General features: G+C 39.4%; 2 long non-coding RNA genes across 2 annotated transcripts in view; both read left to right on the top strand.

The window, feature by feature from the left end:
* LOC135668555 (uncharacterized) overlaps positions 1–2,234 on the top strand; it is a 3,538-nt gene extending 1,304 nt beyond the window's left edge. The window contains exon 2 of the long non-coding RNA XR_010511022.1: positions 1,932–2,234. This is a non-coding gene — a long non-coding RNA (uncharacterized LOC135668555). The remainder of the gene's footprint in view (positions 1–1,931) is intronic.
* Positions 2,235–4,027: 1,793 nt separating this feature from the next.
* LOC135668552 (uncharacterized) overlaps positions 4,028–7,500 on the top strand; it is a 4,036-nt gene continuing 563 nt past the window's right edge. The window contains exon 1 of the long non-coding RNA XR_010511019.1: positions 4,028–5,325. This is a non-coding gene — a long non-coding RNA (uncharacterized LOC135668552). The remainder of the gene's footprint in view (positions 5,326–7,500) is intronic.

Raw genomic sequence — 7,500 nt, 5'->3', positions numbered from 1 at the left:
TTCTAGCCTTGCATTTGATATATCTCCTGTTTAGACGTAACGATTCGAATCTGTGCAACTTCTGAGATTCTGACCTTTTGATACCGAGCTGCCTATAAGTCTTTGTGGAAACTCTGATTGGTTCAAAACTGATTTCATTGGAAACTAGACTCGTAGACCTTTCCTTGATATATGGATTGAAAGATTTGGAATCCAAACACCTATCCAGTTATCTGTTGAATCTGACATTATGAATTCTGCCAACAGAGATTTTGTTCTACGACACTTGCTTACCAAATTATTTGTAACTCTCTCTGTTGGACAGTTCAATTCATATGAAGCCTGTCTTATCTGAAAGTATTATCCAATGATTATTTCTGAGTAAATTGGAGCACGATTGATAGTTTGAATCATTTGTTCAATGTGCCTTTTGTATTCTGCCAGAAATCGAGCTTTGGTCGATTTCTCATATTCTGGTTTCATTCCTTTGGAAGTTGATACCCTTTAGCTTTCTTATTCAATTGAGCTTTATATTACTGCTTTGAATTCTTTTATGCTCTTGTCCCTAAAATTATTGCATTCTTGAAAACTGTTGTGTAACGTTTATGCTATATCGTATTGACTCATATAGGCACATGTATACCCTATTGTTCCGCATTTGCTTTCGATATGTGCCTATTCCAGTTTCATTCCTTTGGATATTGAATTCATCTAACCTTCCTATTTTGAATTGAGCTCAGTATGAATGCTTTGAATCCCTGTATACTCTTGCCTTCATTTCATTCCAAAACTGAATACTTTTGTGAGAGATTTGTTCCTTGCATCATTGTTTTGAAAAGGCACATGTACGTTTGGTTGTTCCGCGTGTGCTTCCGTTATATGCTGCTTATTGTTGAAACTGCCTTCTTGTACTCTGGTGTGTGGGATATTGTGAACCTTTGCCAGAAATGGTAAAGGGAGTTGTGAACCTTTGCCAGAAATGGTAAAGGGAGTTGTGAACCTTTGCCAGAAATGGTAAAGGGAGTTGTGAACCTTTGCCAGAAATGGTAAAGGGAGTTGTGAACCTTTGCCAGAAATGGTAAAGGGAGTTATGCATAGAGCCTGCGATGCTCTGCCGGCCCCCTCTGACTTCACCTAGACGTGGGTGGATGGAGCTCCCAGACGTGGGAGACTTTTGTCAGGTGGTCATTCAGAAATGGATGAATCACATTCTGACTGAGATCCCACTACACCCTCTATATGTTTGATGTGACATCCAGAGTTTTGGTGAGTTATTTCTGTTCGTGCTCTGGATAAGTATGATATGATTGCAACGTCAAGGACGACGTTTGAGCTTCTGTACGACATATGAGTTTGATATGCTCTGAAATGCTTCATTCACTATTGAGTTTGCTTCGTAATGTTCCATAGATCGTTGATGTGTTCTGGAACATTCTATCTGCCATTGATATGCTCCAATCACTTTGTGCTCCATTTGCTATGAACTGATATGTTCTGAAATGTCCTATCTGCCATGGATTTGTTCCAATTACTCTGTGCTCCATTTGCTATGAACTGATATGTTCTGAAATGTCCTATCTGCCATTGATATGCTCCAATCACTTTGTGCTCCATTTGCTATGAACTGATATGTTCTGAAATGTCCTATCTGCCATTGATTTGTTCCAATTACTCTGTGCTCCATTTGCTATGAACTGATATGTTCTGAAATGTCCTATCTGCCATTGATATGTTCCAATTACTCTATGCCCCATTCCTTATGGATCAAATATGTTTTGAATGACATGATACGTATGATTTGGTATCTATTGAGATGGTATCCTTGAGAATTCTTGTATTCTGCCTTGCATTATGATACCTTACTCGTTTGAAACCGTTCCTTTTGTTCTGAATATGCTTTGTCACTTGCTGAGCCGTTTTTGGCTCACTCCGTTGTTATATAAATCTTTCAGGTCAGCTTGTCACTCTTCGAGATGTTTGATTTGGGCTGAGGCAGTGGATAGCTATTCAGAATAATGGGCAAGTCTGGTTGGTTATTACGATATTGTTGTATAAGTATGTCTTGTATATAATGAAATGTTGTCGATGAACCGAAATGGATATACTGTGTCCAAGTGTTAGGAGATCTCTCTTATTTGGAATTTCAGAATGTTAAGTCTAATTTATGGTGATATGAACTTGTGGTGAATAGTTGGAGTTCTGATTGTATAATTTATTTAGCTTGTGGATTTATAAATGTTGTTCATGTTTGTCAAGTTGGCTTGGGTTGCCATAAATGTGAATTATCGAGTGATGTGATATATGATTTTAAACTGCACAGGTTTTATGGATGTAAATATGAATAGAATGTTTTTCAGTGTCCTCAAACGTTAGTTTGGATCCTGGATTGGTCCGTGATGAAAATTGTTTTAAAAATCATGGATATTTTGAGGGGCGTGACAGAGGTGGTATCAGAGCATTGTTTGAGGATTACTGAAATATTTGATATGTTGACATGCAAAATATATTGAGGTCTAGTGAACTATAGTGATTGGTAGAAATTTTCTTTGATGTATTTTAGGAATCTGGGATGATGAGGACATTTGGTCCTCCTATTTCAATTGTTTCTGATTAATTAAGAGGAATGAAAGGATTGATTGGGGATATTCAATCAGAGTGGCGCAGCGGAAGCTTGGTGGACCTAATTTCATTGGTGGTAGAAAAATGAATGATGCAAACGGAGAAGATATATGATGTACAAAATTGTTTTGATACTCGAAAGATTTCTTTTGCCACGTTATATTGGAAGTAAAGACTTATTATTGATGGCAACAATGAAAAGAATTTTTGAAGATCAATGGCAAGAATGACAAGAACAAGTTTACCAATAAGAATATGATTGGAAATGAATCAGAAAGTAATGACAAGAGGGTCAAGACATTTGGATTTGAAAAGGAAAGTCACCACCAAAGACTTAATCATGTGTGAATTACAAGTTAAATTATGAAACAAGTTTGTGTTTTCGGGTGATTGGAGTCTATTTTGCTTGTAGAAAGTTAGATCATAAGATAAAAGTTTGCCCTTTGAACAAGAAGAAAGAGTCACTGCCTCCTAAATCATCAGCCCATGTCAGAGTGTATGCTATCACTGAATATGATTCTAAGACTTCTGAATTAGTGGTCGAAGGTATTATGCATGTTTATGAAAGAATGCAAATATTTGTTTGACCATGGGTCTCATCTATGATTTGATTCGGAATATTTTGCCTATCACTTGGGTATTCAACCTAGACCACTACATTATGTGCTATATGTAAATACGATCATTAGAGATTCTTTGATAACGAACTTGAATCTGGTCCTCTTGTCTGATTTTTATTGGAGAACTTGAACTTTTGCTGATTTAGTTCTCCTAGAGATTTGGAGTTATGATATTATACTTGGTATGGATTGGCTATCTTCTTATCATACCAGTATGGATTGGTATATAACCAATGATCACTTTTTGTATATTTGATCAGCCGATCTTTTATTTTGAGAGTATTGGGACATGATTTATCTCTTTGCCTAATGTATCCCAGGATGACTTGCTTGGATTATCTCCAAATGTGATCTTGCTTTTGATTTGGTCCTTTGGACAATCCCAATATCTAAGCCTCTCTACAGAAAGATATCATTTGAGTAAGTGGAATTGGAAAAGCAACTACAAGGATTATTAAATGAGGATTTTATTTGGCTTAATATTTCATCATGGGGTGCTCCGGTGTTAGTTAAAAAGATGTATGGAACATTGAGGCTTTGTAATGATTACAGACAGTTGAATTAGGTGACCATCAAAAATGAGTATTTTCTGGAGTAACGACTTGTTTGATTAACTGTAGGGTGCGCAAGTATTTTTAGAAATTGATTGAAGGTCGGGTTACCATTTATTGAGGATCAAGGAGGAGAATATTTCGGTCACTCTTGGATAATTATGTCATTATATTGTATTGATGAAATTATTTGAGAGCAGGAGGAGGAAATAAAGATATCATAATCCTCATCTTTCATCGATTGAGCTATGATCAATTTAGAGGACTAAATTTTCTTTTAAGGGGGGGAGAGTGTAATATCCCTCGCTTTTAAAAATTATTAATAAAGATTTATATGTAAATTGGAGGACCTATATGTAAATATAGAAATTACAAGGACTAAACTGCTAAGTTGCAAAAAAGAAAAAAAAGGGGAAAACCGAAAATTCGGTATTATCCCACCGCCTCCCACGCACTCTGTTTCTTCCAGAAACAGAGAGAGCGGTGGGGCGTGAGGACAAGAAGAAGAGGAGGTGGCTGCAGCGAGGGCTGCAGCGAGAAGCTGTGGGGCGTGGGGAGAAGAAGAGAGGAAGAAGAGGGAGAAGAGAAGAAGAAGAAGAAGAAGAAGAGAAGAGGATAGCTGCGGCAAGGCTGCAGCGAGGAGGTGTGTGGGGTTGGGGAGGAAAAGGGAAGAGGAGAAGAAGAGGGAAAAGAGAGGGAAGAGGGAGAGGAGCGAGAGGTGGCAGCAGCTAGGGCTGCAGCACCTCTGTTTCCTGCAGGTGGAAACAGAGGAGATGTGTGGGGCGTTCGAAGAGGAGAAGAAGAAGAAGAGGAAGAGAAGAGGAAGAGGAAGCAGGGGAAGAGGTTGTGATACCTCTGTTTCCTGCAGACGAAACAGAGGAGAGGGTGTGGGTGACGTCGGGGAGAAGAAGGGGAGGAAGGAGAAGAAGAGAAGAAGAAGAAAGGAAGGAAAAGGAAGAGGAGAAGGGAAGAAAGTAGCTGCGGCTGCGGTTGTGGCAGCTGCAGCTGTGGCAGGGAAAGAAGAAGAGAAAGGAAGAAGAGAAGGGGCTACGGCTGCGGCGATGGCAGCTGCAGTTGGAAGAGAAGAAGGAGAGGAAGATGAGCAGGGGAGGAAGAAGAGGCTGCGAGTGTGGTGGCTGCGGCCGTGGCTGCGACTCCGGCTGCGGCTGCGACGTTGGCTGCGGTAGCTGCGGCAGCGGTGGTGGCTGCAGTAGCTGCAGTAGCTGCTTTTGGGAAAGAGAAAGAGTAGGAACGAGAGAAGGGAAGAAGGAAATAGTGCAGTGGAAGGGGGCTGCGGTTGTGACCGCAGTTGCGGTCGTGGCTGCGATTGTGGCAGCGGCAGCGACGGCGGCTGTGGCAGCTGTGTTTGGGAAAGAAAAAGAAGGAATGAGAGTAAGAGAGAGCAGGTGACTGTGCCTCGATGTTCGACACGTGGTGTAGTTGCGAAGAAAGGAAGAAAACGGGAGCACAAAACGAAACAGAGAGAGGACACGGAGGAAAAGTAGAAAGATTGGATTGGCACCTTCCTTGGATATTCAGATCAAAATATTTGAAAGGCAAGTTTCCCACTTGTTTCGATCCTTTCTATTGCAAGTTCTCTGATCGTTTCTCCTATAATTGCTCTGATATGTCTTATTGCAAGTGTTCTAACCTTTTCTATTGCAAGCTTTCTAATCTTTTCTCTTGCAAGTATCCTGATCGTTCCTCATTGCCATTTTTATCTCTACATTTGCTTTGAATATGAGGAACTTTGAATTGTTCTAGCCTTGCATTTGATATATCTCCTGTTTAGACGTAACGATTCGAATCTGTGCAACTTCTGAGATTCTGACCTTTTGATACCGAGCTGCCTATAAGTCTTTGTGGAAACTCTGATTGGTTCAAAACTGATTTCATTGGAAACTAGACTCGTAGACCTTTCCTTGATATATGGATTGAAAGATTTGGAATCCAAACACCTATCCAGTTATCTGTTGAATCTGACATTATGAATTCTGCCAACAGAGATTTTGTTCTACGACACTTGCTTACCAAATTATTTGTAACTCTCTCTGTTGGACAGTTCAATTCATATGAAGCCTGTCTTATCTGAAAGTATTATCCAATGATTATTTCTGAGTAAATTGGAGCACGATTGATAGTTTGAATCATTTGTTCAATGTGCCTTTTGTATTCTGCCAGAAATCGAGCTTTGGTCGATTTCTCATATTCTGGTTTCATTCCTTTGGAAGTTGATACCCTTTAGCTTTCTTATTCAATTGAGCTTTATATTACTGCTTTGAATTCTTTTATGCTCTTGTCCCTAAAATTATTGCATTCTTGAAAACTGTTGTGTAACGTTTATGCTATATCGTATTGACTCATATAGGCACATGTATACCCTATTGTTCCGCATTTGCTTTCGATATGTGCCTATTCCAGTTTCATTCCTTTGGATATTGAATTCATCTAACCTTCCTATTTTGAATTGAGCTCAGTATGAATGCTTTGAATCCCTGTATACTCTTGCCTTCATTTCATTCCAAAACTGAATACTTTTGTGAGAGATTTGTTCCTTGCATCATTGTTTTGAAAAGGCACATGTACGTTTGGTTGTTCCGCGTGTGCTTCCGTTATATGCTGCTTATTGTTGAAACTCGTTAGACAACATCGAACGGAACCACCATTTTCCCATAGAGTCTTTCTACCCCCTATTTGATGAAATACAATACATTCGATGGATAATCATTTTACTTTCACTATTTGATTTCTTATCAGAATTAAGCATACGAATCTAATCCTAATCATTAGGATTGTTAATTAATAACGAGTAAGTATTGAAAGAACGAGTAAGTATTGAAAGAAATGATTCTCCTTTGTGGGAAGCCGAGGTATCACTTCAATATATATTGATAGAATCTTTTTATAAATTTTAAAATAGAAAGACACAGCTTTCTTCCACCTTCTTGTACTCTGGTGTGTGGGATATTGTGAACCTTTGCCAGAAATGGTAAAGGGAGTTGTGAACCTTTGCCAGAAATGGTAAAGGGAGTTGTGAACCTTTGCCAGAAATGGTAAAGGGAGTTGTGAACCTTTGCCAGAAATGGTAAAGGGAGTTGTGAACCTTTGCCAGAAATGGTAAAGGGAGTTATGCATAGAGCCTGCGATGCTCTGCCGGCCCCCTCTGACTTCACCTAGACGTGGGTGGATGGAGCTCCCAGACGTGGGAGACTTTTGTCAGGTGGTCATTCAGAAATGGATGAATCACATTCTGACTGAGATCCCACTACACCCTCTATATGTTTGATGTGACATCCAGAGTTTTGGTGAGTTATTTCTGTTCGTGCTCTGGATAAGTATGATATGATTGCAACGTCAAGGACGACGTTTGAGCTTCTGTACGACATATGAGTTTGATATGCTCTGAAATGCTTCATTCACTATTGAGTTTGCTTCGTAATGTTCCATAGATCGTTGATGTGTTCTGGAACATTCTATCTGCCATTGATATGCTCCAATCACTTTGTGCTCCATTTGCTATGAACTGATATGTTCTGAAATGTCCTATCTGCCATGGATTTGTTCCAATTACTCTGTGCTCCATTTGCTATGAACTGATATGTTCTGAAATGTCCTATCTGCCATTGATATGCTCCAATCACTTTGTGCTCCATTTGCTATGAACTGATATGTTCTGAAATGTCCTATCTGCCATTGATTTGTTCCAATTACTCTGTGCTCCATTTGCTATG

This window comes from Musa acuminata, unplaced genomic scaffold (assembly GCF_036884655.1).
Source record: "Musa acuminata AAA Group cultivar baxijiao unplaced genomic scaffold, Cavendish_Baxijiao_AAA HiC_scaffold_1136, whole genome shotgun sequence".
Classification (NCBI taxonomy): Eukaryota; Viridiplantae; Streptophyta; class Magnoliopsida; order Zingiberales; family Musaceae; genus Musa; species Musa acuminata.
This window is presented reverse-complemented; position numbering and strand designations above follow the sequence as displayed.